The sequence below is a fragment of the Mixophyes fleayi genome, chromosome 3 (assembly GCF_038048845.1).
Source record: "Mixophyes fleayi isolate aMixFle1 chromosome 3, aMixFle1.hap1, whole genome shotgun sequence".
Taxonomy (NCBI): domain Eukaryota; kingdom Metazoa; phylum Chordata; class Amphibia; order Anura; family Limnodynastidae; genus Mixophyes; species Mixophyes fleayi.
Window position 1 is genome coordinate 284,649,660 of NC_134404.1, and position 25,073 is coordinate 284,674,732.

Consider the following 25,073-nt stretch of genomic DNA (forward strand, 5'->3'; position numbering starts at 1 on the left):
CCCAGCTCTGAAGAAAGAATTGCAGGTGCATCTCAGGCTCCACCTTGCCTTGCTCCATATGCAGCTTTCATCCTCTTTTTCTCCATGTGCTTATGGCTCTTTCAAGGAATAAACACTGTCAAAAAAAGCATTTCTGATCAAAAGGAGGCAGTCACTTAGTATGCAAATGAGCCCTCATCCAGGCTTAGAAATGGTGAGCAAGTTTACTTTATCTTTCTACATCAAAATGAAACCCCAGTCAGATGGGGCATGCAAAAATTGAGTTAAAACTCAGTTTTGCTCCTCTCCACGGAAATCTTTAGTAAAAGGCGAAAGATTTGTGCGTTCTGAAGAGAAACCAGAGCATGACCAAGAGTCCACTTCTTGTCTGGGTGCAGTGCCAGCAGTCCTGGTTCACCTGAGAGTGAGCACCCAGCTCTGAAGAAAGAATTGCAGGTGCATCTCAGGCTCCACCTTGCCTTGCTCCATATGCAGCTTTCACCCTCTTTTCCATGTGCTTATGGCTCTTTCAAGGAATGAACACTGTCAAAAAAAGCAATTCTGATCAAAAGGAGGCAGTCACTTAGTATGCAAATGAGCCCTCATCCAGGCTTAGAAATGGGGAGCAAGTTTACTTTATCTTTATACATGAAAATGAAACCCCAGTCAGATGGGGCATGCAAAAATTGAGTTAAAACTCAGTTTTGCTCCTCTCCACGGAAATCTTTAGTAAAAGGCGAAAGATTTGTGCGTTCTGAAGAGAAACCAGAGCATGACCAAGAGTCCACTTCTTGTCTGGGTGCAGTGCCAGCAGTCCTGGTTCACCTGAGAGTGAGCACCCAGCTCTGAAGAAAGAATTGCAGGTGCATCTCAGGCTCCACCTTGCCTTGCTCCATATGCAGCTTTCACCCTCTTTTTCTCAATGTGCTTATGGCTCTTTCAAGGAATAAACACTGTCAAAAAAAGCATTTCTGATCAAAAGGAGGCAGTCACTTAGTATGCAAATGAGCCCTCATCCAGGCTTAGAAATGGTGAGCAAGTTTACTTTATCTTTATACATCAAAATGAAACCCCAGTCAGATGGGGCATGCAAAAATTGAGTTAAAACTCAGTTTTGCTCCTCTCCACGGAAATCTTTAGTAAAAGGCGAAAGATTTGTGCGTTCTGAAGAGAAACCAGAGCATGACCAAGAGTCCACTTCTTGTCTGGGTGCAGTGCCAGCAGTCCTAGTTCACCTGAGAGTGAGTACCCAGCTCTGAAGAAAGAATTGCAGGTGCATCTCAGGCTCCACCTTGCCTTGCTCCATATGCAGCTTTCACACTCTTTTTCTCCATGTGCTTATGGCTCTTTCAAGGAATGAACACTGTCAAAAAAAGCATTTCTGATCAAAAGGAGGCAGTCACTTAGTATGCAAATGAGCCCTCATCCAGGCTTAGAAATGGTGAGCAAGTTTACTTTATCTTTATACATGAAAATGAAACCCCAGTCAGATGGGGCATGCAAAAATTGAGTTAAAACTCAGTTTTGCTCCTCTCCACGGAAATCTTTAGTAAAAGGCGAAAGATTTGTGCGTTCTGAAGAGAAACCAGAGCATGACCAAGAGTCCACTTCTTGTCTGGGTGCAGTGCCAGCAGTCCTGGTTCACCTGAGAGTGAGCACCCAGCTCTGAAGAAAGAATTGCAGGTGCATCTCAGGCTCCACCTTGCCTTGCTCCATATGCAGCTTTCACCCTCTTTTCCATGTGCTTATGGCTCTTTCAAGGAATGAACACTGTCAAAAAAAGCAATTCTGATCAAAAGGAGGCAGTCACTTAGTATGCAAATGAGCCCTCATCCAGGCTTAGAAATGGGGAGCAAGTTTACTTTATCTTTATACATGAAAATGAAACCCCAGTCAGATGGGGCATGCAAAAATTGAGTTAAAACTCAGTTTTGCTCCTCTCCACGGAAATCTTTAGTAAAAGGCGAAAGATTTGTGCGTTCTGAAGAGAAACCAGAGCATGACCAAGAGTCCACTTCTTGTCTGGGTGCAGTGCCAGCAGTCCTGGTTCACCTGAGAGTGAGCACCCAGCTCTGAAGAAAGAATTGCAGGTGCATCTCAGGCTCCACCTTGCCTTGCTCCATATGCAGCTTTCACCCTCTTTGTCTCCATGTGCTTATGGCTCTTTCAAGGAATGAACACTGTCAAAAAAAGCAATTCTGATCAAAAGGAGGCAGTCACTTAGTATGCAAATGAGCCCTCATCCAGGCTTAGAAATGGTGAGCAAGTTTACTTTATCTTTATACATGAAAATGAAACCCCAGTCAGATGGGGCATGCAAAAATTGAGTTAAAACTCAGTTTTGCTCCTCTCCACGGAAATCTTTAGTAAAAGGCGAAAGATTTGTGCGTTCTGAAGAGAAACCAGAGCATGACCAAGAGTCCACTTTTTGTCTGGGTGCAGTGCCAGCAGTCCTGGTTCACCTGAGAGTGAGCACCCAGCTCTGAAGAAAGAATTGCAGGTGCATCTCAGGCTCCACCTTGCCTTGCTCCATATGCAGCTTTCACCCTCTTTTTCTCCATGTGCTTATGGCTCTTTCAAGGAATGAACACTGTCAAAAAAAGCATTTCTGATCAAAAGGAGGCAGTCACTTAGTATGCAAATGAGCCCTCATCCAGGCTTAGAAATGGGGAGCAAGTTTACTTTATCTTTATACATCAAAATGAAACCCCAGTCAGATGGGGCATGCAAAAATTGAGTTAAAACTCAGTTTTGCTCCTCTCCACGGAAATCTTTAGTAAAAGGCGAAAGATTTGTGCGTTCTGAAGAGAAACCAGAGCATGACCAAGAGTCCACTTCTTGTCTGGGTGCAGTGCCAGCAGTCCTGGTTCACCTGAGAGTGAGCACCCAGCTCTGAAGAAAGAATTGCAGGTGCATCTCATGCTCCACCTTGCCTTGCTCCATATGCAGCTTTCACCCTCTTTTCCATGTGCTTATGGCTCTTTCAAGGAATGAACACTGTCAAAAAAAGCATTTCTGATCAAAAGGAGGCAGTCACTTAGTATGCAAATGAGCCCTCATCCAGGCTTAGAAATGGGGAGCAAGTTTACTTTATCTTTATACATCAAATGAAACCCCAGTCAGATGGGGCATGCAAAAATTGAGTTAAAACTCAGTTTTGCTCCTCTCCACGGAAATCTTTAGTAAAAGGCGAAAGATTTGTGCGTTCTGAAGAGAAACCAGAGCATGACCAAGAGTCCACTTCTTGTCTGGGTGCAGTGCCAGCAGTCCTGGTTCACCTGAGAGTGAGCACCCAGCTCTGAAGAAAGAATTGCAGGTGCATCTCATGCTCCACCTTGCCTTGCTCCATATGCAGCTTTCACCCTCTTTTCCATGTGCTTATGGCTCTTTCAAGGAACGAACACTGTCAAAAAAAGCATTTCTGATCAAAAGGAGGCAGTCACTTAGTATGCAAATGAGCCCTCATCCAGGCTTAGAAATGGTGAGCAAGTTTACTTTATCTTTATACATCAAAATGAAACCCCAGTCAGATGGGGCATGCAAAAATTGAGTTAAAACTCAGTTTTGCTCCTCTACATGGAAATCTTTAGTAAAAGGCGAAAGATTTGTGCGTTCTGAAGAGAAACCAGAGCATGACCAAGAGTCCACTTCTTGTCTGGGTGCAGTGCCAGCAGTCCTGGTTCACCTGAGAGTGAGCACCCAGCTCTGAAGAAAGAATTGCAGGTGCATCTCAGGCTCCACCTTGCCTTGCTCCATATGCAGCTTTCACCCTCTTTTCCATGTGCTTATGGCTCTTTCAAGGAATGAACACTGTCAAAAAAAGCAATTCTGATCAAAAGGAGGCAGTCACTTAGTATGCAAATGAGCCCTCATCCAGGCATAGAAATGGGGAGCAAGTTTACTTTATCTTTATACATGAAAATGAAACCCCAGTCAGATGGGGCATGCAAAAATTGAGTTAAAACTCAGTTTTGCTCCTCTCCACGGAAATCTTTAGTAAAAGGCGAAAGATTTGTGCGTTCTGAAGAGAAACCAGAGCATGACCAAGAGTCCACTTCTTGTCTGGGTGCAGTGCCAGCAGTCCTGGTTCACCTGAGAGTGAGCACCCAGCTCTGAAGAAAGAATTGCAGGTGCATCTCAGGCTCCACCTTGCCTTGCTCCATATGCAGCTTTCATCCTCTTTTTCTCCATGTGCTTATGGCTCTTTCAAGGAATAAACACTGTCAAAAAAAGCATTTCTGATCAAAAGGAGGCAGTCACTTAGTATGCAAATGAGCCCTCATCCAGGCTTAGAAATGGTGAGCAAGTTTACTTTATCTTTCTACATCAAAATGAAACCCCAGTCAGATGGGGCATGCAAAAATTGAGTTAAAACTCAGTTTTGCTCCTCTCCACGGAAATCTTTAGTAAAAGGCGAAAGATTTGTGCGTTCTGAAGAGAAACCAGAGCATGACCAAGAGTCCACTTCTTGTCTGGGTGCAGTGCCAGCAGTCCTGGTTCACCTGAGAGAGAGCACCCAGCTCTGAAGAAAGAATTGCAGGTGCATCTCAGGCTCCACCTTGCCTTGCTCCATATGCAGCTTTCACCCTCTTTTTCTCCATGTGCTTATGGCTCTTTCAAGGAATGAACACTGTCAAAAAAAGCATTTCTGATCAAAAGGAGGCAGTCACTTAGTATGCAAATGAGCTCTCATCCAGGCTTAGAAATGGTGAGCAAGTTTACTTTATCTTTATACATGAAAATGAAACCCCAGTCAGATGGGGCATGCAAAAATTGAGTTAAAACTCAGTTTTGCTCCTCTCCACGGAAATCTTTAGTAAAAGGCGAAAGATTTGTGCGTTCTGAAGAGAAACCAGAGCATGACCAAGAGTCCACTTCTTGTCTGGGTGCAGTGCCAGCAGTCCTGGTTCACCTGAGAGTGAGCACCCAGCTCTGAAGAAAGAATTGCAGGTGCATCTCAGGCTCCACCTTGCCTTGCTCCATATGCAGCTGTCACCCTCTTTTTCTCCATGTGCTTATGGCTCTTTCAAGGAATAAACACTGTCAAAAAAAGCATTTCTGATCAAAAGGAGGCAGTCACTTAGTATGCAAATGAGCCCTCATCCAGGCTTAGAAATGGTGAGCAAGTTTACTTTATCTTTCTACATCAAAATGAAACCCCAGTCAGATGGGGCATGCAAAAATTGAGTTAAAACTCAGTTTTGCTCCTCTCCACGGAAATCTTTAGTAAAAGGCGAAAGATTTGTGCGTTCTGAAGAGAAACCAGAGCATGACCAAGAGTCCACTTCTTGTCTGGGTGCAGTGCCAGCAGTCCTGGTTCACCTGAGAGAGAGCACCCAGCTCTGAAGAAAGAATTGCAGGTGCATCTCAGGCTCCACCTTGCCTTGCTCCATATGCAGCTTTCACCCTCTTTTTCTCCATGTGCTTATGGCTCTTTCAAGGAATGAACACTGTCAAAAAAAGCATTTCTGATCAAAAGGAGGCAGTCACTTAGTATGCAAATGAGCTCTCATCCAGGCTTAGAAATGGTGAGCAAGTTTACTTTATCTTTATACATGAAAATGAAACCCCAGTCAGATGGGGCATGCAAAAATTGAGTTAAAACTCAGTTTTGCTCCTCTCCACGGAAATCTTTAGTAAAAGGCGAAAGATTTGTGCGTTCTGAAGAGAAACCAGAGCATGACCAAGAGTCCACTTCTTGTCTGGGTGCAGTGCCAGCAGTCCTGGTTCACCTGAGAGTGAGCACCCAGCTCTGAAGAAAGAATTGCAGGTGCATCTCAGGCTCCACCTTGCCTTGCTCCATATGCAGCTGTCACCCTCTTTTTCTCCATGTGCTTATGGCTCTTTCAAGGAATAAACACTGTCAAAAAAAGCATTTCTGATCAAAAGGAGGCAGTCACTTAGTATGCAAATGAGCCCTCATCCAGGCTTAGAAATGGTGAGCAAGTTTACTTTATCTTTATACATCAAAATGAAACCCCAGTCAGATGGGGCATGCAAAAATTGAGTTAAAACTCAGTTTTGCTCCTCTCCACGGAAATCTTTAGTAAAAGGCGAAAGATTTGTGCGTTCTGAAGAGAAACCAGAGCATGACCAAGAGTCCACTTCTTGTCTGGGTGCAGTGCCAGCAGTCCTGGTTCACCTAAGAGAGAACACCCAGCTCTGAAGAAAGAAATGCAGGTGCATCTCAGGCTCCACCTTGCCTTGCTCCATATGCAGCTTTCACCCTCTTTTTCTCCATGTGCTTATGGCTCTTTCAAGGAATGAACACTGTCAAAAAAAGCATTTCTGATCAAAAGGAGGCAGTCACTTAGTATGCAAATGAGCCCTCATCCAGGCTTAGAAATGGTGAGCAAGTTTACTTTATCTTTATACATGAAAATGAAACCCCAGTCAGATGGGGCATGCAAAAATTGAGTTAAAACTCAGTTTTGCTCCTCTCCACGGAAATCTTTAGTAAAAGGCGAAAGATTTGTGCGTTCTGAAGAGAAACCAGAACATGACCAAGAGTCCACTTCTTGTCTGGGTGCAGTGCCAGCAGTCCTGGTTCACCTGAGAGTGAGCACCCAGCTCTGAAGAAAGAATTGCAGGTGCATCTCAGGCTCCACCTTGCCTTGCTCCATATGCAGCTTTCACCCTCTTTGTCTCCATGTGCTTATGGCTCTTTCAAGGAATGAACACTGTCAAAAAAAGCATTTCTGATCAAAATGAGGCAGTCACTTAGTATGCAAATGAGCCCTCATCCAGGCTTAGAAATGGTGAGCAAGTTTACTTTATCTTTATACATGAAAATGAAACCCCAGTCAGATGGGGCATGCAAAAATTGAGTTAAAACTCAGTTTTGCTCCTCTCCACGGAAATCTTTAGTAAAAGGCGAAAGATTTGTGCGTTCTGAAGAGAAACCAGAACATGACCAAGAGTCCACTTCTTGTCTGGGTGCAGTGCCAGCAGTCCTGGTTCACCTGAGAGTGAGCACCCAGCTCTGAAGAAAGAATTGCAGGTGCATCTCAGGCTCCACCTTGCCTTGCTCCATATGCAGCTTTCACCCTCTTTTCCATGTGCTTATGGCTCTTTCAAGGAATGAACACTGTCAAAAAAACAATTCTGATCAAAAGGAGGCAGTCACTTAGTATGCAAATGAGCCCTCATCCAGGCTTAGAAATGGGGAGCAAGTTTACTTTATCTTTATACATGAAAATGAAACCCCAGTCAGATGGGGCATGCAAAAATTGAGTTAAAACTCAGTTTTGCTCCTCTCCACGGAAATCTTTAGTAAAAGGCGAAAGATTTGTGCGTTCTGAAGAGAAACCAGAGCATGACCAAGAGTCCACTTCTTGTCTGGGTGCAGTGCCAGCAGTCCTGGTTCACCTGAGAGTGAGCACCCAGCTCTGAAGAAAGAATTGCAGGTGCATCTCAGGCTCCACCTTGCCTTGCTCCATATGCAGCTTTCACCCTCTTTTTCTCCATGTGCTTATGGCTCTTTCAAGGAATAAACACTGTCAAAAAAAGCATTTCTGATCAAAAGGAGGCAGTCACTTAGTATGCAAATGAGCCCTCATCCAGGCTTAGAAATGGTGAGCAAGTTTACTTTATCTTTATACATCAAAATGAAACCCCAGTCAGATTGGGCATGCAAAAATTGAGTTAAAACTCAGTTTTGCTCCTCTCCACGGAAATCTTTAGTAAAAGGCGAAAGATTTGTGCGTTCTGAAGAGAAACCAGAGCATGACCAAGAGTCCACTTCTTGTCTGGGTGCAGTGCCAGCAGTCCTAGTTCACCTGAGAGTGAGTACCCAGCTCTGAAGAAAGAATTGCAGGTGCATCTCAGGCTCCACCTTGCCTTGCTCCATATGCAGCTTTCACCCTCTTTTTCTCCATGTGCTTATGGCTCTTTCAAGGAATGAACACTGTCAAAAAAAGCATTTCTGATCAAAAGGAGGCAGTCACTTAGTATGCAAATGAGCCCTCATCCAGGCTTAGAAATGGTGAGCAAGTTTACTTTATCTTTATACATCAAAATGAAACCCCAGTCAGATGGGGCATGCAAAAATTGAGTTAAAACTCAGTTTTGCTCCTCTCCACGGAAATCTTTAGTAAACGGCAAAAGATTTGTGTGTTCTGAAGAGAAACCAGAGCGTGACCAAGAGTCCACTTCTTGTCTGGGTGCAGTGCCAGCAGTCCTGGTTCACCTGAGAGTGAGCACCCAGCTCTGAAGAAAGAATTGCAGGTGCATCTCAGGCTCCACCTTGCCTTGCTCCATATGCAGCTTTCACCCTCTTTTTCTCCATGTGCTTATGGCTCTTTCAAGGAATGAACACTGTCAAAAAAAGCATTTCTGATCAAAAGGAGGCAGTCACTTAGTATGCAAATGAGCCCTCATCCAGGCTTAGAAATGGTGAGCAAGTTTACTTTATCTTTATACATGAAAATGAAACCCCAGTCAGATGGGGCATGCAAAAATTGAGTTAAAACTCAGTTTTGCTCCTCTCCACGGAAATCTTTAGTAAAAGGCGAAAGATTTGTGCGTTCTGAAGAGAAACCAGAGCATGACCAAGAGTCCACTTCTTGTCTGGGTGCAGTGCCAGCAGTCCTGGTTCACCTGAGAGTGAGCACCCAGCTCTGAAGAAAGAATTGCAGGTGCATCTCATGCTCCACCTTGCCTTGCTCCATATGCAGCTTTCACCCTCTTTTCCATGTGCTTATGGCTCTTTCAAGGAACGAACACTGTCAAAAAAAGCATTTCTGATCAAAAGGAGGCAGTCACTTAGTATGCAAATGAGCCCTCATCCAGGCTTAGAAATGGTGAGCAAGTTTACTTTATCTTTATACATCAAAATGAAACCCCAGTCAGATGGGGCATGCAAAAATTGAGTTAAAACTCAGTTTTGCTCCTCTACACGGAAATCTTTAGTAAAAGGCGAAAGATTTGTGCGTTCTGAAGAGAAACCAGAGCATGACCAAGAGTCCACTTCTTGTCTGGGTGCAGTGCCAGCAGTCCTGGTTCACCTGAGAGTGAGCACCCAGCTCTGAAGAAAGAATTGCAGGTGCATCTCAGGCTCCACCTTGCCTTGCTCCATATGCAGCTTTCACCCTCTTTTCCATGTGCTTATGGCTCTTTCAAGGAATGAACACTGTCAAAAAAAGCAATTCTGATCAAAAGGAGGCAGTCACTTAGTATGCAAATGAGCCCTCATCCAGGCTTAGAAATGGGGAGCAAGTTTACTTTATCTTTATACATGAAAATGAAACCCCAGTCAGATGGGGCATGCAAAAATTGAGTTAAAACTCAGTTTTGCTCCTCTCCACGGAAATCTTTAGTAAAAGGCGAAAGATTTGTGCGTTCTGAAGAGAAACCAGAGCATGACCAAGAGTCCACTTCTTGTCTGGGTGCAGTGCCAGCAGTCCTGGTTCACCTGAGAGTGAGCACCCAGCTCTGAAGAAAGAATTGCAGGTGCATCTCAGGCTCCACCTTGCCTTGCTCCATATGCAGCTTTCATCCTCTTTTTCTCCATGTGCTTATGGCTCTTTCAAGGAATAAACACTGTCAAAAAAAGCATTTCTGATCAAAAGGAGGCAGTCACTTAGTATGCAAATGAGCCCTCATCCAGGCTTAGAAATGGTGAGCAAGTTTACTTTATCTTTATACATGAAAATGAAACCCCAGTCAGATGGGGCATGCAAAAATTGAGTTAAAACTCAGTTTTGCTCCTCTCCACAGAAATCTTTAGTAAAAGGCGAAAGATTTGTGCGTTCTGAAGAGAAACCAGAGCATGACCAAGAGTCCACTTCTTGTCTGGGTGCAGTGCCAGCAGTCCTGGTTCACCTGAGAGAGAGCATCCAGCTCTGAAGAAAGAATTGCAGGTGCATCTCAGGCTCCACCTTGCCTTGCTCCATATGCAGCTTTCACCCTCTTTTTCTCCATGTGCTTATGGCTCTTTCAAGGAATGAACACTGTCAAAAAAATCATTTCTGATCAAAAGGAGGCAGTCACTTAGTATGCAAATGAGCTCTCATCCAGGCTTAGAAATGGTGAGCAAGTTTACTTTATCTTTATACATGAAAATGAAACCCCAGTCAGATGGGGCATGCAAAAATTGAGTTAAAACTCAGTTTTGCTCCTCTCCACGGAAATCTTTAGTAAAAAGCGACAGATTTGTGCGTTCTGAAGAGAAACCAGAGCATGACCAAGAGTCCACTTCTTGTCTGGGTGCAGTGCCAGCAGTCCTGGTTCACCTGAGAGTGAGCACCCAGCTCTGAAGAAAGAATTGCAGGTGCATCTCAGGCTCCACCTTGCCTTGCTCCATATGCAGCTTTCACCCTCTTTTTCTCCATGTGCTTATGGCTCTTTCAAGGAATGAACACTGTCAAAAAAAACATTTTTGATCAAAAGGAGGCAGTCACTTAGTATGCAAATGAGCCCTCATCCAGGCTTAGAAATGGTGAGCAAGTTTACTTTATCTTTATACATGAAAATGAAACCCCAGTCAGATGGGGCATGCAAAAATTGAGTTAAAACTCAGTTTTGCTCCTCTCCACGGAAATCTTTAGTAAAAGGCGAAAGATTTGTGCGTTCTGAAGAGAAACCAGAGCATGACCAAGAGTCCACTTCTTGTCTGGGTGCAGTGCCAGCAGTCCTGGTTCACCTGAGAGTGAGCACCCAGCTCTGAAGAAAGAATTGCAGGTGCATCTCAGGCTCCACCTTGCCTTGCTCCATATGCAGCTTTCACCCTCTTTTCCATGTGCTTATGGCTCTTTCAAGGAACGAACACTGTCAAAAAAAGCATTTCTGATCAAAAGGAGGCAGTCACTTAGTATGCAAATGAGCCCTCATCCAGGCTTAGAAATGGTGAGCAAGTTTACTTTATCTTTATACATCAAAATGAAACCCCAGTCAGATGGGGCATGCAAAAATTGAGTTAAAACTCAGTTTTGCTCCTCTCCACGGAAATCTTTAGTAAAAGGCGAAAGATTTGTGCGTTCTGAAGAGAAACCAGAACATGACCAAGAGTCCACTTCTTGTCTGGGTGCAGTGCCAGCAGTCCTGGTTCACCTGAGAGTGAGCACCCAGCTCTGAAGAAAGAATTGCAGGTGCATCTCAGGCTCCACCTTGCCTTGCTCCATATGCAGCTTTCACCCTCTTTTCCATGTGCTTATGGCTCTTTCAAGGAATGAACACTGTCAAAAAAAGCAATTCTGATCAAAAGGAGGCAGTCACTTAGTATGCAAATGAGCCCTCATCCAGGCTTAGAAATGGGGAGCAAGTTTACTTTATCTTTATACATGAAAATGAAACCCCAGTCAGATGGGGCATGCAAAAATTGAGTTAAAACTCAGTTTTGCTCCTCTCCACGGAAATCTTTAGTAAAAGGCGAAAGATTTGTGCGTTCTGAAGAGAAACCAGAGCATGACCAAGAGTCCACTTCTTGTCTGGGTGCAGTGCCAGCAGTCCTGGTTCACCTGAGAGTGAGCACCCAGCTCTGAAGAAAGAATTGCAGGTGCATCTCAGGCTCCACCTTGCCTTGCTCCATATGCAGCTTTCACCCTCTTTGTCTCCATGTGCTTATGGCTCTTTCAAGGAATGAACACTGTCAAAAAAAGCAATTCTGATCAAAAGGAGGCAGTCACTTAGTATGCAAATGAGCCCTCATCCAGGCTTAGAAATGGTGAGCAAGTTTACTTTATCTTTATACATCAAAATGAAACCCCAGTCAGATGGGGCATGCAAAAATTGAGTTAAAACTCAGTTTTGCTCCTCTCCACGGAAATCTTTAGTAAACGGCGAAAGATTTGTGTGTTCTGAAGAGAAACCAGAGCATGACCAAGAGTCCACTTCTTGTCTGGGTGCAGTGCCAGCAGTCCTGGTTCACCTGAGAGTGAGCACCCAGCTCTGAAGAAAGAATTGCAGGTGCATCTCAGGCTCCACCTTGCCTTGCTCCATATGCAGCTTTCACCCTCTTTTTCTATATGTGCTTATGGCTCTTTCAAGGAATGAACACTGTCAAAAAAAGCATTTCTGATCAAAAGGAGGCAGTCACTTAGTATGCAAATGAGCCCTCATCCAGGCTTAGAAATGGTGAGCAAGTTTACTTTATCTTTATACATGAAAATGAAACCCCAGTCAGATGGGGCATGCAAAAATTGAGTTAAAACTCAGTTTTGCTCCTCTCCACGGAAATCTTTAGTAAAAGGCGAAAGATTTGTGCGTTCTGAAGAGAAACCAGAGCATGACCAAGAGTCCACTTTTTGTCTGGGTGCAGTGCCAGCAGTCCTGGTTCACCTGAGAGTGAGCACCCAGCTCTGAAGAAAGAATTGCAGGTGCATCTCAGGCTCCACCTTGCCTTGCTCCATATGCAGCTTTCATCCTCTTTTTCTCCATGTGCTTATGGCTCTTTCAAGGAATGAACACTGTCAAAAAAAGCATTTCTGATCAAAAGGAGGCAGTCACTTAGTATGCAAATGAGCCCTCATCCAGGCTTAGAAATGGGGAGCAAGTTTACTTTATCTTTATACATCAAAATGAAACCCCAGTCAGATGGGGCATGCAAAAATTGAGTTAAAACTCAGTTTTGCTCCTCTCCACGGAAATCTTTAGTAAAAGGCGAAAGATTTGTGCGTTCTGAAGAGAAACCAGAGCATGACCAAGAGTCCACTTCTTGTCTGGGTGCAGTGCCAGCAGTCCTGGTTCACCTGAGAGTGAGCACCCAGCTCTGAAGAAAGAATTGCAGGTGCATCTCATGCTCCACCTTGCCTTGCTCCATATGCAGCTTTCACCCTCTTTTCCATGTGCTTATGGCTCTTTCAAGGAACGAACACTGTCAAAAAAAGCATTTCTGATCAAAAGGAGGCAGTCACTTAGTATGCAAATGAGCCCTCATCCAGGCTTAGAAATGGTGAGCAAGTTTACTTTATCTTTATACATCAAAATGAAACCCCAGTCAGATGGGGCATGCAAAAATTGAGTTAAAACTCAGTTTTGCTCCTCTACATGGAAATCTTTAGTAAAAGGCGAAAGATTTGTGCGTTCTGAAGAGAAACCAGAGCATGACCAAGAGTCCACTTCTTGTCTGGGTGCAGTGCCAGCAGTCCTGGTTCACCTGAGAGTGAGCACCCAGCTCTGAAGAAAGAATTGCAGGTGCATCTCAGGCTCCACCTTGCCTTGCTCCATATGCAGCTTTCACCCTCTTTTCCATGTGCTTATGGCTCTTTCAAGGAATGAACACTGTCAAAAAAAGCAATTCTGATCAAAAGAAGGCAGTCACTTAGTATGCAAATGAGCCCTCATCCAGGCATAGAAATGGGGAGCAAGTTTACTTTATCTTTATACATGAAAATGAAACCCCAGTCAGATGGGGCATGCAAAAATTGAGTTAAAACTCAGTTTTGCTCCTCTCCACGGAAATCTTTAGTAAAAGGCGAAAGATTTGTGCGTTCTGAAGAGAAACCAGAGCATGACTAAGAGTCCACTTCTTGTCTGGGTGCAGTGCCAGCAGTCCTGGTTCACCTGAGAGTGAGCACCCAGCTCTGAAGAAAGAATTGCAGGTGCATCTCAGGCTCCACCTTGCCTTGCTCCATATGCAGCTTTCATCCTCTTTTTCTCCATGTGCTTATGGCTCTTTCAAGGAATAAACACTGTCAAAAAAAGCATTTCTGATCAAAAGGAGGCAGTCACTTAGTATGCAAATGAGCCCTCATCCAGGCTTAGAAATGGTGAGCAAGTTTACTTTATCTTTATACATCAAAATGAAACCCCAGTCAGATGGGGCATGCAAAAATTGAGTTAAAACTCAGTTTTGCTCCTCTCCACGGAAATCTTTAGTAAAAGGCGAAAGATTTGTGCGTTCTGAAGAGAAACCAGAGCATGACCAAGAGTCCACTTCTTGTCTGGGTGCAGTGCCAGCAGTCCTGGTTCACCTGAGAGAGAGCACCCAGCTCTGAAGAAAGAATTGCAGGTGCATCTCAGGCTCCACCTTGCCTTGCTCCATATGCAGCTTTCACCTTCTTTTTCTCCATGTGCTTATGGCTCTTTCAAGGAATGAACACTGTCAAAAAAAGCATTTCTGATCAAAAGGAGGCAGTCACTTAGTATGCAAATGAGCTCTCATCCAGGCTTAGAAATGGTGAGCAAGTTTACTTTATCTTTATACATGAAAATGAAACCCCAGTCAGATGGGGCATGCAAAAATTGAGTTAAAACTCAGTTTTGCTCCTCTCCACGGAAATCTTTAGTAAAAGGCGAAAGATTTGTGCGTTCTGAAGAGAAACCAGAGCATGACCAAGAGTCCACTTCTTGTCTGGGTGCAGTGCCAGCAGTCCTGGTTCACCTGAGAGTGAGCACCCAGCTCTGAAGAAAGAATTGCAGGTGCATCTCAGGCTCCACCTTGCCTTGCTCCATATGCAGCTGTCACCCTCTTTTTCTCCATGTGCTTATGGCTCTTTCAAGGAATAAACACTGTCAAAAAAAGCATTTCTGATCAAAAGGAGGCAGTCACTTAGTATGCAAATGAGCCCTCATCCAGGCTTAGAAATGGTGAGCAAGTTTACTTTATCTTTATACATCAAAATGAAACCCCAGTCAGATGGGGCATGCAAAAATTGAGTTAAAACTCAGTTTTGCACCTCTCCACGGAAATCTTTAGTAAAAGGCGAAAGATTTGTGCGTTCTGAAGAGAAACCAGAGCATGACCAAGAGTCCACTTCTTGTCTGGGTGCAGTGCCAGCAGTCCTGGTTCACCTAAGAGAGAACACCCAGCTCTGAAGAAAGAAATGCAGGTGCATCTCAGGCTCCACCTTGCCTTGCTCCATATGCAGCTTTCACCCTCTTTTTCTCCATGTGCTTATGGCTCTTTCAAGGAATGAACACTGTCAAAAAAAGCATTTCTGATCAAAAGGAGGCAGTCACTTAGTATGCAAATGAGCCCTCATCCAGGCTTAGAAATGGTGAGCAAGTTTACTTTATCTTTATACATGAAAATGAAACCCCAGTCAGATGGGGCATGCAAAAATTGAGTTAAAACTCAGTTTTGCTCCTCTCCACGGAAATCTTTAGTAAAAGGCGAAAGATTTGTGCGTTCTGAAGAGAAACCAGAGCATGACCAAGAGTCCACTTCTTGTCTGGGTGCAGTGCCAGCAGTCCTGGTTCACCTGAGAGTGAGCACCCAGCTCTGAAGAAAGAATTGCAGGTGCATCTCAGGCTCCACCTTGCCTTGCTCCATATGCAGCTTTCACCCTCTTTGTCTCCATGTGCTTATGGCTCTTTCAAGGAATGAACACTGTCAAAAAAAGCATTTCTGATCAAAATGAGGCAGTCACTTAGTATGCAAATGAGCCCTCATCCAGGCTTAGAAATGGTGAGCAAGTTTACTTTATCTTTATACATGAAAATGAAACCCCAGTCAGATGGGGCATGCAAAAATTGAGTTAAAACTCAGTTTTGCTCCTCTCCACGGAAATCTTTAGTAAAAGGCGAAAGATTTGTGCGTTCTGAAGAGAAACCAGAACATGACCAAGAGTCCACTTCTTGTCTGGGTGCAGTGCCAGCAGTCCTGGTTCACCTGAGAGTGAGCACCCAGCTCTGAAGAAAGAATTGCAGGTGCATCTCAGGCTCCACCTTGCCTTGCTCCATATGCAGCTTTCACCCTCTTTTCCATGTGCTTATGGCTCTTTCAAGGAATGAACACTGTCAAAAAAACAATTCTGATCAAAAGGAGGCAGTCACTTAGTATGCAAATAAGCCCTCATCCAGGCTTAGAAATGGGGAGCAAGTTTACTTTATCTTTATACATGAAAATGAAACCCCAGTCAGATGGGGCATGCAAAAATTGAGTTAAAACTCAGTTTTGCTCCTCTCCACGGAAATCTTTAGTAAAAGGCGAAAGATTTGTGCGTTCTGAAGAGAAACCAGAGCATGACCAAGAGTCCACTTCTTGTCTGGGTGCAGTGCCAGCAGTCCTGGTTCACCTGAGAGTGAGCACCCAGCTCTGAAGAAAGAATTGCAGGTGCATCTCAGGCTCCACCTTGCCTTGCTCCATATGCAGCTTTCACCCTCTTTTTCTCCATGTGCTTATGGCTCTTTCAAGGAATAAACACTGTCAAAAAAAGCATTTCTGATCAAAAGGAGGCAGTCACTTAGTATGCAAATGAGCCCTCATCCAGGCTTAGAAATGGTGAGCAAGTTTACTTTATCTTTATACATCAAAATGAAACCCCAGTCAGATTGGGCATGCAAAAATTGAGTTAAAACTCAGTTTTGCTCCTCTCCACGGAAATCTTTAGTAAAAGGCGAAAGATTTGTGCGTTCTGAAGAGAAACCAGAGCATGACCAAGAGTCCACTTCTTGTCTGGGTGCAGTGCCAGCAGTCCTAGTTCACCTGAGAGTGAGTACCCAGCTCTGAAGAAAGAATTGCAGGTGCATCTCAGGCTCCACCTTGCCTTGCTCCATATGCAGCTTTCACCCTCTTTTTCTCCATGTGCTTATGGCTCTTTCAAGGAATGAACACTGTCAAAAAAAGCATTTCTGATCAAAAGGAGGCAGTCACTTAGTATGCAAATGAGCCCTCATCCAGGCTTAGAAATGGTGAGCAAGTTTACTTTATCTTTATACATCAAAATGAAACCCCAGTCAGATGGGGCATGCAAAAATTGAGTTAAAACTCAGTTTTGCTCCTCTCCACGGAAATCTTTAGTAAACGGCGAAAGATTTGTGTGTTCTGAAGAGAAACCAGAGCGTGACCAAGAGTCCACTTCTTGTCTGGGTGCAGTGCCAGCAGTCCTGGTTCACCTGAGAGTGAGCACCCAGCTCTGAAGAAAGAATTGCAGGTGCATCTCAGGCTCCACCTTGCCTTGCTCCATATGCAGCTTTCACCCTCTTTGTCTCCATGTGCTTATGGCTCTTTCAAGGAATGAACACTGTCAAAAAAACAATTCTGATCAAAAGGAGGCAGTCACTTAGTATGCAAATGAGCCCTCATCCAGGCTTAGAAATGGGGAGCAAGTTTACTTTATCTTTATACATGAAAATGAAACCCCAGTCAGATGGGGCATGCAAAAATTGAGTTAAAACTCAGTTTTGCTCCTCTCCACGGAAATCTTTAGTAAAAGGCGAAAGATTTGTGCGTTCTGAAGAGAAACCAGAACATGACCAAGAGTCCACTTCTTGTCTGGGTGCAGTGCCAGCAGTCCTGGTTCACCTGAGAGTGAGCACCCAGCTCTGAAGAAAGAATTGCAGGTGCATCTCAGGCTCCACCTTGCCTTGCTCCATATGCAGCTTTCACCCTCTTTTCCATGTGCTTATGGCTCTTTCAAGGAATGAACACTGTCAAAAAAACAATTCTGATCAAAAGGAGGCAGTCACTTAGTATGCAAATGAGCCCTCATCCAGGCTTAGAAATGGGGAGCAAGTTTACTTTATCTTTATACATGAAAATGAAACCCCAGTCAGATGGGGCATGCAAAAATTGAGTTAAAACTCAGTTTTGCTCCTCTCCACGGAAATCTTTAGTAAAAGGCGAAAGATTTGTGCGTTCTGAAGAGAAACCAGAGCATGACCAAGAGTCCACTTCTTGTCTGGGTGCAGTGCCAGCAGTCCTGGTTCACCTGAGAGTGAGCACCCAGCTCTGAAGAAAGAATTGCAGGTGCATCTCAGGCTCCACCTTGCCTTGCTCCATATGCAGCTTTCACCCTCTTTTTCTCCATGTGCTTATGGCTCTTTCAAGGAATGAACACTGTCAAAAAAAGCATTTCTGATCAAAAGGAGGCAGTCACTTAGTATGCAAATGAGCCCTCATCCAGGCTTAGAAATGGTGAGCAAGTTTACTTTATCTTTATACATCAAAATGAAACCCCAGTCAGATGGGGCATGCAAAAATTGAGTTAAAACTCAGTTTTGCTCCTCTCCACGGAAATCTTTAGTAAACGGCGAAAGATTTGTGTGTTCTGAAGAGAAACCAGAGCGTGACCAAGAGTCCACTTCTTGTCTGGGTGCAGTGCCAGCAGTCCTGGTTCACCTGAGAGTGAGCACCCAGCTCTGAAGAAAGAATTGCAGGTGCATCTCAGGCTCCACCTTGCCTTGCTCCATATGCAGCTTTCACCCTCTTTTTCTCCATGTGCTTATGGCTCTTTCAAGGAATGAACACTGTCAAAAAAAGCATTTCTGATCAAAAGGAGGCAGTCACTTAGTATGCAAATGAGCCCTCATCCAGGCTTAGAAATGGTGAGCAAGTTTACTTTATCTTTATACATGAAAATGAAACCCCAGTCAGATGGGGCATGCAAAAATTGAGTTAAAACTCAGTTTTGCTCCTCTCCACGGAAATCTTTAGTAAAAGGCGAAAGATTTGTGCGTTCTGAAGAGAAACCAGAGCATGACCAAGAGTCCACTTCTTGTCTGGGTGCAGTGCCAGCAGTCCTGGTTCACCTGAGAGTGAGCACCCAGCTCTGAAGAAAGAATTGCAGGTGCATCTCATGCTCCACCTTGCCTTGCTCCATATGCAGCTTTCACCCTCTTTTCCATGTGCTTATGGCTCTTTCAAGGAACGAACACTGTCAAAAAAAGCATTTCTGATCAAAAGGAGGCAGTCACTTAGTATGCAAATGAGCCCTCATCCAGGCTTAGAAATGGTGAGCAAGTTTACTTTATCTTTATACATCAAAATGAAACCCCAGTCAGATGGGGCATGCAAAAATTGAGTTAAAACTCAGTTTTGCTCCTCTACACGGAAATCTTTAGTAAAAGGCGAAAGATTTGTGCGTTCTGAAGAGAAACCAGAGCATGACCAAGAGTCCACTTCTTGTCTGGGTGCAGTGCCAGCAGTCCTGGTTCACCTGAGAGTGAGCACCCAGCTCTGAAGAAAGAATTGCAGGTGCATCTCAGGCTCCACCTTGCCTTGCTCCATATGCAGCTTTCACCCTCTTTTCCATGTGCTTATGGCTCTTTCAAGGAATGAACACTGTCAAAAAAAGCAATTCTGATCAAAAGGAGGCAGTCACTTAGTATGCAAATGAGCCCTCATCCAGGCTTAGAAATGGGGAGCAAGTTTACTTTATCTTTATACATGAAAATGAAACCCCAGTCAGATGGGGCATGCAAAAATTGAGTTAAAACTCAGTTTTGCTCCTCTCCACGGAAATCTTTAGTAAAAGGCGAAAGATTTGTGCGTTCTGAAGAGAAACCAGAGCATGACCAAGAGTCCACTTCTTGTCTGGGTGCAGTGCCAGCAGTCCTGGTTCACCTGAGAGTGAGCACCCAGCTCTGAAGAAAGAATTGCAGGTGCATCTCAGGCTCCACCTTGCCTTGCTCCATATGCAGCTTTCATCCTCTTTTTCTCCATGTGCTTATGGCTCTTTCAAGGAATAAACACTGTCAAAAAAAGCATTTCTGATCAAAAGGAGGCAGTCACTTAGTATGCAAATGAGCCCTCATCCAGGCTTAGAAATGGTGAGCAAGTTTACTTTATCTTTATACATCAAAATGAAACCCCAGTCAGATGGGGCATGCAAAAATTGAGTTAAAACTCAGTTTTGCTCCTCTCCACAGAAATCTTTAGTAAAAGGCGAAAGATTTGTGCGTTCTGAAGAGAAACCAGAGCATGACCAAGAGTCCACTTCTTGTCTGGGTGCAGTGCCAGCAGTCCTGGTTCACCTGAGAGAGAGCACCCAGCTCTGAAGAAAGAATTGCAGGTGCATCTCAGGCTCCACCTTGCCTTGCTCCATATGCAGCTTTCACCCTCTTTTTCTCCATGTGCTTATGGCTCTTTCAAGGAATGAACACTGTCAAAAAAAGCATTTCTGATCAAAAGGAGGCAGTCACTTAGTATGCAAATGAGCTCTCATCCAGGCTTAGAAATGGTGAGCAAGTTTACTTTATCTTTATACATGAAAATGAAACCCCAGTCAGATGGGGCATGCAAAAATTGAGTTAAAACTCAGTTTTGCTCCTCTCCACGGAAATCTTTAGTAAAAGGCGAAAGATTTGTGCGTTCTGAAGAGAAACCAGAGCATGACCAAGAGTCCACTTCTTGTCTGGGTGCAGTGCCAGCAGTCCTGGTTCACCTGAGAGTGAGCACCCAGCTCTGAAGAAAGAATTGCAGGTGCATCTCAGGCTCCACCTTGCCTTGCTCCATATGCAGCTTTCACCCTCTTTTCCATGTGCTTATGGCTCTTTCAAGGAACGAACACTGTCAAAAAAAGCATTTCTGATCAAAAGGAGGCAGTCACTTAGTATGCAAATGAGCCCTCATCCAGGCTTAGAAATGGTGAGCAAGTTTACTTTATCTTTATACATCAAAATGAAACCCCAGTCAGATGGGGCATGCAAAAATTGAGTTAAAACTCAGTTTTGCTCCTCTCCACGGAAATCTTTAGTAAAAGGCGAAAGATTTGTGCGTTCTGAAGAGAAACCAGTGCATGACCAAGGGTCCACTTCTTGTCTGTGTGCAGTGCCAGCAGTCCTGGTTCACCTGAGAGTGAGCACCCAGCTCTGAAGAAAGAATTGCAGGTGCATCTCAGGCTCCACCTTGCCTTGCTCCATATGCAGCTTTCACCCTCTTTTCCATGTGCTTATGGCTCTTTCAAGGAATGAACACTGTCAAAAAAAGCAATTCTGATCAAAAGGAGGCAGTCACTTAGTATGCAAATGAGCCCTCATCCAGGCTTAGAAATGGGGAGCAAGTTTACTTTATCTTTATACATGAAAATAAAACCCCAGTCAGATGGGGCATGCAAAAATTGAGTTAAAACTCAGTTTTGCTCCTCTCCACGGAAATCTTTAGTAAAAGGCGAAAGATTTGTGCGTTCTGAAGAGAAACCAGAGCATGACCAAGAGTCCACTTCTTGTCTGGGTGCAGTGCCAGCAGTCCTAGTTCAGCTGAGAGTGAGCACCCAGCTCTGAAGAAAGAATTGCAGGTGCATCTCAGGCTCCACCTTGCCTTGCTCCATATGCAGCTTTCACCCTCTTTTTCTCCATGTGCTTATGGCTCTTTCAAGGAATGAACACTGTCAAAAAAAGCATTTCTGATCAAAAGGAGGCAGTCACTTAGTATGCAAATGAGCCCTCATCCAGGCTTAGAAATGGTGAGCAAGTTTACTTTATCTTTATACATGAAAATGAAACCCCAGTCAGATGGGGCATGCAAAAATTGAGTTAAAACTCAGTTTTGCTCCTCTCCACGGAAATCTTTAGTAAAAGGCGAAAGATTTGTGCGTTCTGAAGAGAAACCAGAGCATGACCAAGAGTCCACTTCTTGTCTGGGTGCAGTGCCAGCAGTCCTGGTTCACCTGAGAGTGAGCACCCAGCTCTGAAGAAAGAATTGCAGGTGCATCTCAGGCTCCACCTTGCCTTGCTCCATATGCAGCTTTCACCCTCTTTTTCTCGATGTGCTTATGGCTCTTTCAAGGAATGAACACTGTCAAAAAAAGCATTTCTGATCAAAAGGAGGCAGTCACTTAGTATGCAAATGAGCCCTCATCCAGGCTTAGAAATGGTGAGCAAGTTTACTTTATCTTTATACATGAAAATGAAACCCCAGTCAGATGGGGCATGCAAAAATTGAGTTAAAACTCAGTTTTGCTCCTCTCCACGGAAATCTTTAGTAAAAGGCGAAAGATTTGTGCGTTCTGAAGAGAAACCAGAGCATGACCAAGAGTCCTCTTCTTGTCTGGGTGCAGTGCCAGCAGTCCTGGTTCACCTGAGAGTGAGCACCCAGCTCTGAAGAAGGAATTACAGGTGCATCTCAGGCTCCACCTTGCCTTGCTCCATATGCAGCTTTCACCCTCTTTTCCATGTGCTTATGGCTCTTTCAAGGAATGAACACTGTCAAAAAAAGCATTTCTGATCAAAAGGAGGCAGTCACTTAGTATGCAAATGAGCCCTCATCCAGGCTTAGAAATGGTGAGCAAGTTTACTTTATCTTTATACATCAAAATGAAACCCCAGTCAGATGGGGCATGCAAAAATTGAGTTAAAACTCAGTTTTGCTCCTCTCCACGGAAATCTTTAGTAAAAGGCGAAAGATTTGTGCGTTCTGAAGAGAAACCAGAGCATGACCAAGAGTCCACTTCTTGTCTGGGTGCAGTGCCAGCAGTCCTGGTTCACCTGAGAGTGAGCACCCAGCTCTGAAGAAAGAATTGCAGGTGCATCTCAGGCTCCACCTTGCCTTGCTCCATATGCAGCTTTCACCCTCTTTTCCATGTGCTTAAGGCTCTTTCAAGGAACGAATACTGTCAAGAAAAGCATTTCTGATCAAAAGGAGGCAGTCACTTAGTATGCAAATGAGCCCTCATCCAGGCTTAGAAATGGTGAGCAAGTTTACTTTATCTTTATACATCAAAATGAAACCCCAGTCAGATGGGGCATGCAAAAATTGAGTTTAAACTCAGTTTTGCTCCTCTCCACGGAAATCTTTAGTAAAAGGCGAAAGTATTGTGCGTTCTGAAGAGAAACCAGAGCATGACCAAGAGTCCACTTCTTGTCTGGGTGCAGTGCCAGCAGTCCTGGTTCACCTGAGAGTGAGCACCCAGCTCTGAAGAAAGAATTGCAGGTGCATCTCAGGCTCCACCTTGCCTTGCTCCATATGCAGCTTTCACCCTCTTTTTCTCCATGTGCTTATGGCTCTTTCAAGGAATGAACACTGTCAAAAAAAGCATTTCTGATCAAAAGGAGGCAGTCACTTAGTATGCAAATGAGCCCTCATCCAGGCTTAGAAATGGTGAGCAAGTTTACTTTATCTTTATACATCAAAATGAAACCCCAGTCAGATGGGGCATGCAAAAATTGAGTTTAAACTCAGTTTTGCTCCTCTCCACGGAAATCTTTAGTAAAAGGCGAAAGTATTGTGCGTTCTGAAGAGAAACCAGAGCATGACCAAGAGTCCACTTCTTGTCTGGGTGCAGTGCCAGCAGTCCTGGTTCACCTGAGAGTGAGCACCCAGCTCTGAAGAAAGAATTGCAGGTGCATCTCAGGCTCCACCTTGCCTTGCTCCATATGCAGCTTTCACCCTCTTTTTCTCCATGTGCTTATGGCTCTTTCAAGGAATGAACACTGTCAAAAAAAGCATTTCTGATCAAAAGGAGGCAGTCACTTAGTATGCAAATGAGCCCTCATCCAGGCTTAGAAATGGTGAGCAAGTTTACTTTATCTTTATACATGAAAATGAAACCCCAGTCAGATGGGGCATGCAAAAATTGAGTTAAAACTCAGTTTTGCTCCTCTCCACGGAAATCTTTAATAAAAGGCGAAAGATTTGTGCATTCTGAAGAGAAACCAGAGCATGACCAAGAGTCCACTTCTTGTCTGGGTGCAGTGCCAGCAGTCCTGGTTCACCTGAGAGTGAGCACCCAGCTCTGAAGAAAGAATTGCAGGTGCATCTCAGGCTCCACCTTGCCTTGCTCCATATGCAGCTTTCACCCTCTTTTCCATGTGCTTATGGCTCTTTCAAGGAATGAACACTGTCAAAAAAAGCATTTCTGATCAAAAGGAGGCAGTCACTTAGTATGCAAATGAGCCCTCATCCAGGCTTAGAAATGGTGAGCAAGTTTACTTTAACTTTATACATCAAAATGAAACCCCAGTCAGATGGGGCATGCAAAAATTGAGTTAAAACTCAGTTTTGCTCCTCTCCACAGAAATCTTTAGTAAAAGGCGAAAGATTTGTGCGTTCTGAAGAGAAACCAGAGCATGACCAAGAGTCCACTTCTTGTCTGGGTGCAGTGCCAGCAGTCCTGGTTCACCTGAGAGTGAGCACCCAGCTCTGAAGAAAGAATTGCAGGTGCATCTCAGGCTCCACCTTGCCTTGCTCCATATGCAGCTTTCACCCTCTTTTTCTCCATGTGCTTATGGCTCTTTCAAGGAATGAACACTGTCAAAAAAAGCATTTCTGATCAAAAGGAGGCAGTCACTTAGTATGCAAATGAGCCCTCATCCAGGCTTAGAAATGGTGAGCAAGTTTACTTTATCTTTATACATCAAAATGAAACCCCAGTCAGATGGGGCATGCAAAAATTGAGTTAAAACTCAGTTTTGCTCCTCTCCACGGAAATCTTTAGTAAAAGGCGAAAGATTTGTGCGTTCTGAAGAGAAACCAGAGCATGAACAAGAGACCACTTCTTGTCTGGGTGCAGTGCCAGCAGTCCTGGTTCACCTGAGAGTGAGCACCCAGCTCTGAAGAAAGAATTGCAGGTGCATCTCAGGCTCCACCTTGCCTTGCTCCATATGCAGCTTTCACCCTCTTTTTCTCCATGTGCTTATGGCTCTTTCAAGGAATGAACACTGTCAAAAAAAGCATTTCTGATCAAAAGGAGGCAGTCACTTAGTATGCAAATGAGCCCTCATCCAGGCTTAGAAATGGTGAGCAAGTTTACTTTATCTTTATACATGAAAATGAAACCCCAGTCAGATGGGGCATGCAAAAATTGAGTTAAAACTCAGTTTTGCTCCTCTCCACGGAAATCTTTAATAAAAGGCGAAAGATTTGTGCATTCTGAAGAGAAACCAGAGCATGACCAAGAGTCCACTTCTTGTCTGGGTGCAGTGCCAGCAGTCCTGGTTCACCTGAGAGTGAGCACCCAGCTCTGAAGAAAGAATTGCAGGTGCATCTCAGGCTCCACCTTGCCTTGCTCCATATGCAGCTTTCACCCTCTTTTCCATGTGCTTATGGCTCTTTCAAGGAATGAACACTGTCAAAAAAAGCATTTCTGATCAAAAGGAGGCAGTCACTTAGTATGCAAATGAGCCCTCATCCAGGCTTAGAAATGGTGAGCAAGTTTACTTTAACTTTATACATCAAAATGAAACCCCAGTCAGATGGGGCATGCAAAAATTGAGTTAAAACTCAGTTTTGCTCCTCTCCACAGAAATCTTTAGTAAAAGGCGAAAGATTTGTGCGTTCTGAAGAGAAACCAGAGCATGACCAAGAGTCCACTTCTTGTCTGGGTGCAGTGCCAGCAGTCCTGGTTCACCTGAGAGTGAGCACCCAGCTCTGAAGAAAGAATTGCAGGTGCATCTCAGGCTCCACCTTGCCTTGCTCCATATGCAGCTTTCACCCTCTTTTTCTCCATGTGCTTATGGCTCTTTCAAGGAATGAACACTGTCAAAAAAAGCATTTC

The 25,073-nt window shown here is 44.3% G+C and overlaps 61 non-coding genes across 61 annotated transcripts; all 61 read right to left on the reverse strand.

The window, feature by feature from the left end:
• Window positions 1–230: 230 nt before the first annotated feature.
• Window positions 231–346, reverse strand: LOC142147146 (U5 spliceosomal RNA). Its single transcript, XR_012690303.1, has one exon. It is a non-coding gene; the product is annotated as a U5 spliceosomal RNA (small nuclear RNA).
• Window positions 347–637: 291 nt separating this feature from the next.
• On the reverse strand, window positions 638–753 carry LOC142147148 (U5 spliceosomal RNA). The gene has a single exon (XR_012690304.1). It is a non-coding gene; the product is annotated as a U5 spliceosomal RNA (small nuclear RNA).
• Window positions 754–1,047: 294 nt separating this feature from the next.
• On the reverse strand, window positions 1,048–1,163 carry LOC142147149 (U5 spliceosomal RNA). The gene has a single exon (XR_012690305.1). It is a non-coding gene; the product is annotated as a U5 spliceosomal RNA (small nuclear RNA).
• A 294-nt stretch (window positions 1,164–1,457) lies between these two features.
• On the reverse strand, window positions 1,458–1,573 carry LOC142147150 (U5 spliceosomal RNA). Its single transcript, XR_012690306.1, has one exon. It is a non-coding gene; the product is annotated as a U5 spliceosomal RNA (small nuclear RNA).
• A 291-nt stretch (window positions 1,574–1,864) lies between these two features.
• LOC142147151 (U5 spliceosomal RNA) lies at window positions 1,865–1,980 on the reverse strand. Its single transcript, XR_012690307.1, has one exon. It is a non-coding gene; the product is annotated as a U5 spliceosomal RNA (small nuclear RNA).
• A 294-nt stretch (window positions 1,981–2,274) lies between these two features.
• Window positions 2,275–2,390, reverse strand: LOC142147152 (U5 spliceosomal RNA). The gene has a single exon (XR_012690308.1). It is a non-coding gene; the product is annotated as a U5 spliceosomal RNA (small nuclear RNA).
• Window positions 2,391–2,684: 294 nt separating this feature from the next.
• Window positions 2,685–2,800, reverse strand: LOC142147153 (U5 spliceosomal RNA). Its single transcript, XR_012690309.1, has one exon. It is a non-coding gene; the product is annotated as a U5 spliceosomal RNA (small nuclear RNA).
• Window positions 2,801–3,090: 290 nt separating this feature from the next.
• On the reverse strand, window positions 3,091–3,206 carry LOC142147154 (U5 spliceosomal RNA). The gene has a single exon (XR_012690310.1). It is a non-coding gene; the product is annotated as a U5 spliceosomal RNA (small nuclear RNA).
• A 291-nt stretch (window positions 3,207–3,497) lies between these two features.
• LOC142147501 (U5 spliceosomal RNA) lies at window positions 3,498–3,613 on the reverse strand. Its single transcript, XR_012690646.1, has one exon. It is a non-coding gene; the product is annotated as a U5 spliceosomal RNA (small nuclear RNA).
• Window positions 3,614–3,904: 291 nt separating this feature from the next.
• Window positions 3,905–4,020, reverse strand: LOC142147156 (U5 spliceosomal RNA). The gene has a single exon (XR_012690312.1). It is a non-coding gene; the product is annotated as a U5 spliceosomal RNA (small nuclear RNA).
• Window positions 4,021–4,314: 294 nt separating this feature from the next.
• LOC142147157 (U5 spliceosomal RNA) lies at window positions 4,315–4,430 on the reverse strand. Its single transcript, XR_012690313.1, has one exon. It is a non-coding gene; the product is annotated as a U5 spliceosomal RNA (small nuclear RNA).
• A 294-nt stretch (window positions 4,431–4,724) lies between these two features.
• Window positions 4,725–4,840, reverse strand: LOC142147158 (U5 spliceosomal RNA). The gene has a single exon (XR_012690314.1). It is a non-coding gene; the product is annotated as a U5 spliceosomal RNA (small nuclear RNA).
• A 294-nt stretch (window positions 4,841–5,134) lies between these two features.
• LOC142147159 (U5 spliceosomal RNA) lies at window positions 5,135–5,250 on the reverse strand. Its single transcript, XR_012690315.1, has one exon. It is a non-coding gene; the product is annotated as a U5 spliceosomal RNA (small nuclear RNA).
• A 294-nt stretch (window positions 5,251–5,544) lies between these two features.
• Window positions 5,545–5,660, reverse strand: LOC142147160 (U5 spliceosomal RNA). Its single transcript, XR_012690316.1, has one exon. It is a non-coding gene; the product is annotated as a U5 spliceosomal RNA (small nuclear RNA).
• A 294-nt stretch (window positions 5,661–5,954) lies between these two features.
• LOC142147161 (U5 spliceosomal RNA) lies at window positions 5,955–6,070 on the reverse strand. The gene has a single exon (XR_012690317.1). It is a non-coding gene; the product is annotated as a U5 spliceosomal RNA (small nuclear RNA).
• Window positions 6,071–6,364: 294 nt separating this feature from the next.
• On the reverse strand, window positions 6,365–6,480 carry LOC142147365 (U5 spliceosomal RNA). Its single transcript, XR_012690515.1, has one exon. It is a non-coding gene; the product is annotated as a U5 spliceosomal RNA (small nuclear RNA).
• Window positions 6,481–6,774: 294 nt separating this feature from the next.
• LOC142147366 (U5 spliceosomal RNA) lies at window positions 6,775–6,890 on the reverse strand. The gene has a single exon (XR_012690516.1). It is a non-coding gene; the product is annotated as a U5 spliceosomal RNA (small nuclear RNA).
• Window positions 6,891–7,180: 290 nt separating this feature from the next.
• On the reverse strand, window positions 7,181–7,296 carry LOC142147162 (U5 spliceosomal RNA). Its single transcript, XR_012690318.1, has one exon. It is a non-coding gene; the product is annotated as a U5 spliceosomal RNA (small nuclear RNA).
• A 294-nt stretch (window positions 7,297–7,590) lies between these two features.
• LOC142147388 (U5 spliceosomal RNA) lies at window positions 7,591–7,706 on the reverse strand. Its single transcript, XR_012690538.1, has one exon. It is a non-coding gene; the product is annotated as a U5 spliceosomal RNA (small nuclear RNA).
• A 294-nt stretch (window positions 7,707–8,000) lies between these two features.
• LOC142147570 (U5 spliceosomal RNA) lies at window positions 8,001–8,116 on the reverse strand. The gene has a single exon (XR_012690712.1). It is a non-coding gene; the product is annotated as a U5 spliceosomal RNA (small nuclear RNA).
• A 294-nt stretch (window positions 8,117–8,410) lies between these two features.
• LOC142147163 (U5 spliceosomal RNA) lies at window positions 8,411–8,526 on the reverse strand. The gene has a single exon (XR_012690319.1). It is a non-coding gene; the product is annotated as a U5 spliceosomal RNA (small nuclear RNA).
• Window positions 8,527–8,817: 291 nt separating this feature from the next.
• Window positions 8,818–8,933, reverse strand: LOC142147310 (U5 spliceosomal RNA). Its single transcript, XR_012690462.1, has one exon. It is a non-coding gene; the product is annotated as a U5 spliceosomal RNA (small nuclear RNA).
• A 291-nt stretch (window positions 8,934–9,224) lies between these two features.
• Window positions 9,225–9,340, reverse strand: LOC142147164 (U5 spliceosomal RNA). The gene has a single exon (XR_012690320.1). It is a non-coding gene; the product is annotated as a U5 spliceosomal RNA (small nuclear RNA).
• Window positions 9,341–9,634: 294 nt separating this feature from the next.
• LOC142147428 (U5 spliceosomal RNA) lies at window positions 9,635–9,750 on the reverse strand. The gene has a single exon (XR_012690576.1). It is a non-coding gene; the product is annotated as a U5 spliceosomal RNA (small nuclear RNA).
• A 294-nt stretch (window positions 9,751–10,044) lies between these two features.
• LOC142147584 (U5 spliceosomal RNA) lies at window positions 10,045–10,160 on the reverse strand. The gene has a single exon (XR_012690725.1). It is a non-coding gene; the product is annotated as a U5 spliceosomal RNA (small nuclear RNA).
• A 294-nt stretch (window positions 10,161–10,454) lies between these two features.
• Window positions 10,455–10,570, reverse strand: LOC142147165 (U5 spliceosomal RNA). Its single transcript, XR_012690321.1, has one exon. It is a non-coding gene; the product is annotated as a U5 spliceosomal RNA (small nuclear RNA).
• Window positions 10,571–10,861: 291 nt separating this feature from the next.
• On the reverse strand, window positions 10,862–10,977 carry LOC142147367 (U5 spliceosomal RNA). Its single transcript, XR_012690517.1, has one exon. It is a non-coding gene; the product is annotated as a U5 spliceosomal RNA (small nuclear RNA).
• Window positions 10,978–11,268: 291 nt separating this feature from the next.
• On the reverse strand, window positions 11,269–11,384 carry LOC142147167 (U5 spliceosomal RNA). Its single transcript, XR_012690323.1, has one exon. It is a non-coding gene; the product is annotated as a U5 spliceosomal RNA (small nuclear RNA).
• A 294-nt stretch (window positions 11,385–11,678) lies between these two features.
• On the reverse strand, window positions 11,679–11,794 carry LOC142147562 (U5 spliceosomal RNA). Its single transcript, XR_012690704.1, has one exon. It is a non-coding gene; the product is annotated as a U5 spliceosomal RNA (small nuclear RNA).
• A 294-nt stretch (window positions 11,795–12,088) lies between these two features.
• LOC142147169 (U5 spliceosomal RNA) lies at window positions 12,089–12,204 on the reverse strand. Its single transcript, XR_012690324.1, has one exon. It is a non-coding gene; the product is annotated as a U5 spliceosomal RNA (small nuclear RNA).
• A 294-nt stretch (window positions 12,205–12,498) lies between these two features.
• Window positions 12,499–12,614, reverse strand: LOC142147170 (U5 spliceosomal RNA). The gene has a single exon (XR_012690325.1). It is a non-coding gene; the product is annotated as a U5 spliceosomal RNA (small nuclear RNA).
• Window positions 12,615–12,905: 291 nt separating this feature from the next.
• LOC142147502 (U5 spliceosomal RNA) lies at window positions 12,906–13,021 on the reverse strand. Its single transcript, XR_012690647.1, has one exon. It is a non-coding gene; the product is annotated as a U5 spliceosomal RNA (small nuclear RNA).
• A 291-nt stretch (window positions 13,022–13,312) lies between these two features.
• On the reverse strand, window positions 13,313–13,428 carry LOC142147171 (U5 spliceosomal RNA). Its single transcript, XR_012690326.1, has one exon. It is a non-coding gene; the product is annotated as a U5 spliceosomal RNA (small nuclear RNA).
• A 294-nt stretch (window positions 13,429–13,722) lies between these two features.
• Window positions 13,723–13,838, reverse strand: LOC142147172 (U5 spliceosomal RNA). Its single transcript, XR_012690327.1, has one exon. It is a non-coding gene; the product is annotated as a U5 spliceosomal RNA (small nuclear RNA).
• A 294-nt stretch (window positions 13,839–14,132) lies between these two features.
• LOC142147173 (U5 spliceosomal RNA) lies at window positions 14,133–14,248 on the reverse strand. The gene has a single exon (XR_012690328.1). It is a non-coding gene; the product is annotated as a U5 spliceosomal RNA (small nuclear RNA).
• A 294-nt stretch (window positions 14,249–14,542) lies between these two features.
• On the reverse strand, window positions 14,543–14,658 carry LOC142147370 (U5 spliceosomal RNA). The gene has a single exon (XR_012690520.1). It is a non-coding gene; the product is annotated as a U5 spliceosomal RNA (small nuclear RNA).
• A 294-nt stretch (window positions 14,659–14,952) lies between these two features.
• LOC142147174 (U5 spliceosomal RNA) lies at window positions 14,953–15,068 on the reverse strand. The gene has a single exon (XR_012690329.1). It is a non-coding gene; the product is annotated as a U5 spliceosomal RNA (small nuclear RNA).
• A 294-nt stretch (window positions 15,069–15,362) lies between these two features.
• Window positions 15,363–15,478, reverse strand: LOC142147368 (U5 spliceosomal RNA). The gene has a single exon (XR_012690518.1). It is a non-coding gene; the product is annotated as a U5 spliceosomal RNA (small nuclear RNA).
• Window positions 15,479–15,768: 290 nt separating this feature from the next.
• On the reverse strand, window positions 15,769–15,884 carry LOC142147175 (U5 spliceosomal RNA). The gene has a single exon (XR_012690330.1). It is a non-coding gene; the product is annotated as a U5 spliceosomal RNA (small nuclear RNA).
• Window positions 15,885–16,178: 294 nt separating this feature from the next.
• On the reverse strand, window positions 16,179–16,294 carry LOC142147389 (U5 spliceosomal RNA). The gene has a single exon (XR_012690539.1). It is a non-coding gene; the product is annotated as a U5 spliceosomal RNA (small nuclear RNA).
• A 294-nt stretch (window positions 16,295–16,588) lies between these two features.
• LOC142147567 (U5 spliceosomal RNA) lies at window positions 16,589–16,704 on the reverse strand. Its single transcript, XR_012690709.1, has one exon. It is a non-coding gene; the product is annotated as a U5 spliceosomal RNA (small nuclear RNA).
• Window positions 16,705–16,997: 293 nt separating this feature from the next.
• On the reverse strand, window positions 16,998–17,113 carry LOC142147369 (U5 spliceosomal RNA). The gene has a single exon (XR_012690519.1). It is a non-coding gene; the product is annotated as a U5 spliceosomal RNA (small nuclear RNA).
• Window positions 17,114–17,403: 290 nt separating this feature from the next.
• On the reverse strand, window positions 17,404–17,519 carry LOC142147176 (U5 spliceosomal RNA). The gene has a single exon (XR_012690331.1). It is a non-coding gene; the product is annotated as a U5 spliceosomal RNA (small nuclear RNA).
• A 294-nt stretch (window positions 17,520–17,813) lies between these two features.
• On the reverse strand, window positions 17,814–17,929 carry LOC142147568 (U5 spliceosomal RNA). Its single transcript, XR_012690710.1, has one exon. It is a non-coding gene; the product is annotated as a U5 spliceosomal RNA (small nuclear RNA).
• Window positions 17,930–18,223: 294 nt separating this feature from the next.
• LOC142147177 (U5 spliceosomal RNA) lies at window positions 18,224–18,339 on the reverse strand. Its single transcript, XR_012690332.1, has one exon. It is a non-coding gene; the product is annotated as a U5 spliceosomal RNA (small nuclear RNA).
• Window positions 18,340–18,630: 291 nt separating this feature from the next.
• Window positions 18,631–18,746, reverse strand: LOC142147311 (U5 spliceosomal RNA). Its single transcript, XR_012690463.1, has one exon. It is a non-coding gene; the product is annotated as a U5 spliceosomal RNA (small nuclear RNA).
• Window positions 18,747–19,037: 291 nt separating this feature from the next.
• Window positions 19,038–19,153, reverse strand: LOC142147179 (U5 spliceosomal RNA). The gene has a single exon (XR_012690334.1). It is a non-coding gene; the product is annotated as a U5 spliceosomal RNA (small nuclear RNA).
• A 294-nt stretch (window positions 19,154–19,447) lies between these two features.
• Window positions 19,448–19,563, reverse strand: LOC142147429 (U5 spliceosomal RNA). The gene has a single exon (XR_012690577.1). It is a non-coding gene; the product is annotated as a U5 spliceosomal RNA (small nuclear RNA).
• A 294-nt stretch (window positions 19,564–19,857) lies between these two features.
• LOC142147180 (U5 spliceosomal RNA) lies at window positions 19,858–19,973 on the reverse strand. Its single transcript, XR_012690335.1, has one exon. It is a non-coding gene; the product is annotated as a U5 spliceosomal RNA (small nuclear RNA).
• A 291-nt stretch (window positions 19,974–20,264) lies between these two features.
• LOC142147450 (U5 spliceosomal RNA) lies at window positions 20,265–20,380 on the reverse strand. The gene has a single exon (XR_012690597.1). It is a non-coding gene; the product is annotated as a U5 spliceosomal RNA (small nuclear RNA).
• A 291-nt stretch (window positions 20,381–20,671) lies between these two features.
• On the reverse strand, window positions 20,672–20,787 carry LOC142147181 (U5 spliceosomal RNA). The gene has a single exon (XR_012690336.1). It is a non-coding gene; the product is annotated as a U5 spliceosomal RNA (small nuclear RNA).
• Window positions 20,788–21,081: 294 nt separating this feature from the next.
• LOC142147182 (U5 spliceosomal RNA) lies at window positions 21,082–21,197 on the reverse strand. The gene has a single exon (XR_012690337.1). It is a non-coding gene; the product is annotated as a U5 spliceosomal RNA (small nuclear RNA).
• Window positions 21,198–21,491: 294 nt separating this feature from the next.
• Window positions 21,492–21,607, reverse strand: LOC142147183 (U5 spliceosomal RNA). Its single transcript, XR_012690338.1, has one exon. It is a non-coding gene; the product is annotated as a U5 spliceosomal RNA (small nuclear RNA).
• Window positions 21,608–21,898: 291 nt separating this feature from the next.
• On the reverse strand, window positions 21,899–22,014 carry LOC142147185 (U5 spliceosomal RNA). Its single transcript, XR_012690340.1, has one exon. It is a non-coding gene; the product is annotated as a U5 spliceosomal RNA (small nuclear RNA).
• A 291-nt stretch (window positions 22,015–22,305) lies between these two features.
• LOC142147578 (U5 spliceosomal RNA) lies at window positions 22,306–22,421 on the reverse strand. The gene has a single exon (XR_012690719.1). It is a non-coding gene; the product is annotated as a U5 spliceosomal RNA (small nuclear RNA).
• A 294-nt stretch (window positions 22,422–22,715) lies between these two features.
• LOC142147579 (U5 spliceosomal RNA) lies at window positions 22,716–22,831 on the reverse strand. Its single transcript, XR_012690720.1, has one exon. It is a non-coding gene; the product is annotated as a U5 spliceosomal RNA (small nuclear RNA).
• Window positions 22,832–23,125: 294 nt separating this feature from the next.
• On the reverse strand, window positions 23,126–23,241 carry LOC142147534 (U5 spliceosomal RNA). The gene has a single exon (XR_012690677.1). It is a non-coding gene; the product is annotated as a U5 spliceosomal RNA (small nuclear RNA).
• Window positions 23,242–23,532: 291 nt separating this feature from the next.
• On the reverse strand, window positions 23,533–23,648 carry LOC142147431 (U5 spliceosomal RNA). Its single transcript, XR_012690579.1, has one exon. It is a non-coding gene; the product is annotated as a U5 spliceosomal RNA (small nuclear RNA).
• A 294-nt stretch (window positions 23,649–23,942) lies between these two features.
• On the reverse strand, window positions 23,943–24,058 carry LOC142147186 (U5 spliceosomal RNA). Its single transcript, XR_012690341.1, has one exon. It is a non-coding gene; the product is annotated as a U5 spliceosomal RNA (small nuclear RNA).
• Window positions 24,059–24,352: 294 nt separating this feature from the next.
• On the reverse strand, window positions 24,353–24,468 carry LOC142147536 (U5 spliceosomal RNA). Its single transcript, XR_012690679.1, has one exon. It is a non-coding gene; the product is annotated as a U5 spliceosomal RNA (small nuclear RNA).
• A 291-nt stretch (window positions 24,469–24,759) lies between these two features.
• Window positions 24,760–24,875, reverse strand: LOC142147432 (U5 spliceosomal RNA). Its single transcript, XR_012690580.1, has one exon. It is a non-coding gene; the product is annotated as a U5 spliceosomal RNA (small nuclear RNA).
• Window positions 24,876–25,073: the final 198 nt, after the last annotated feature.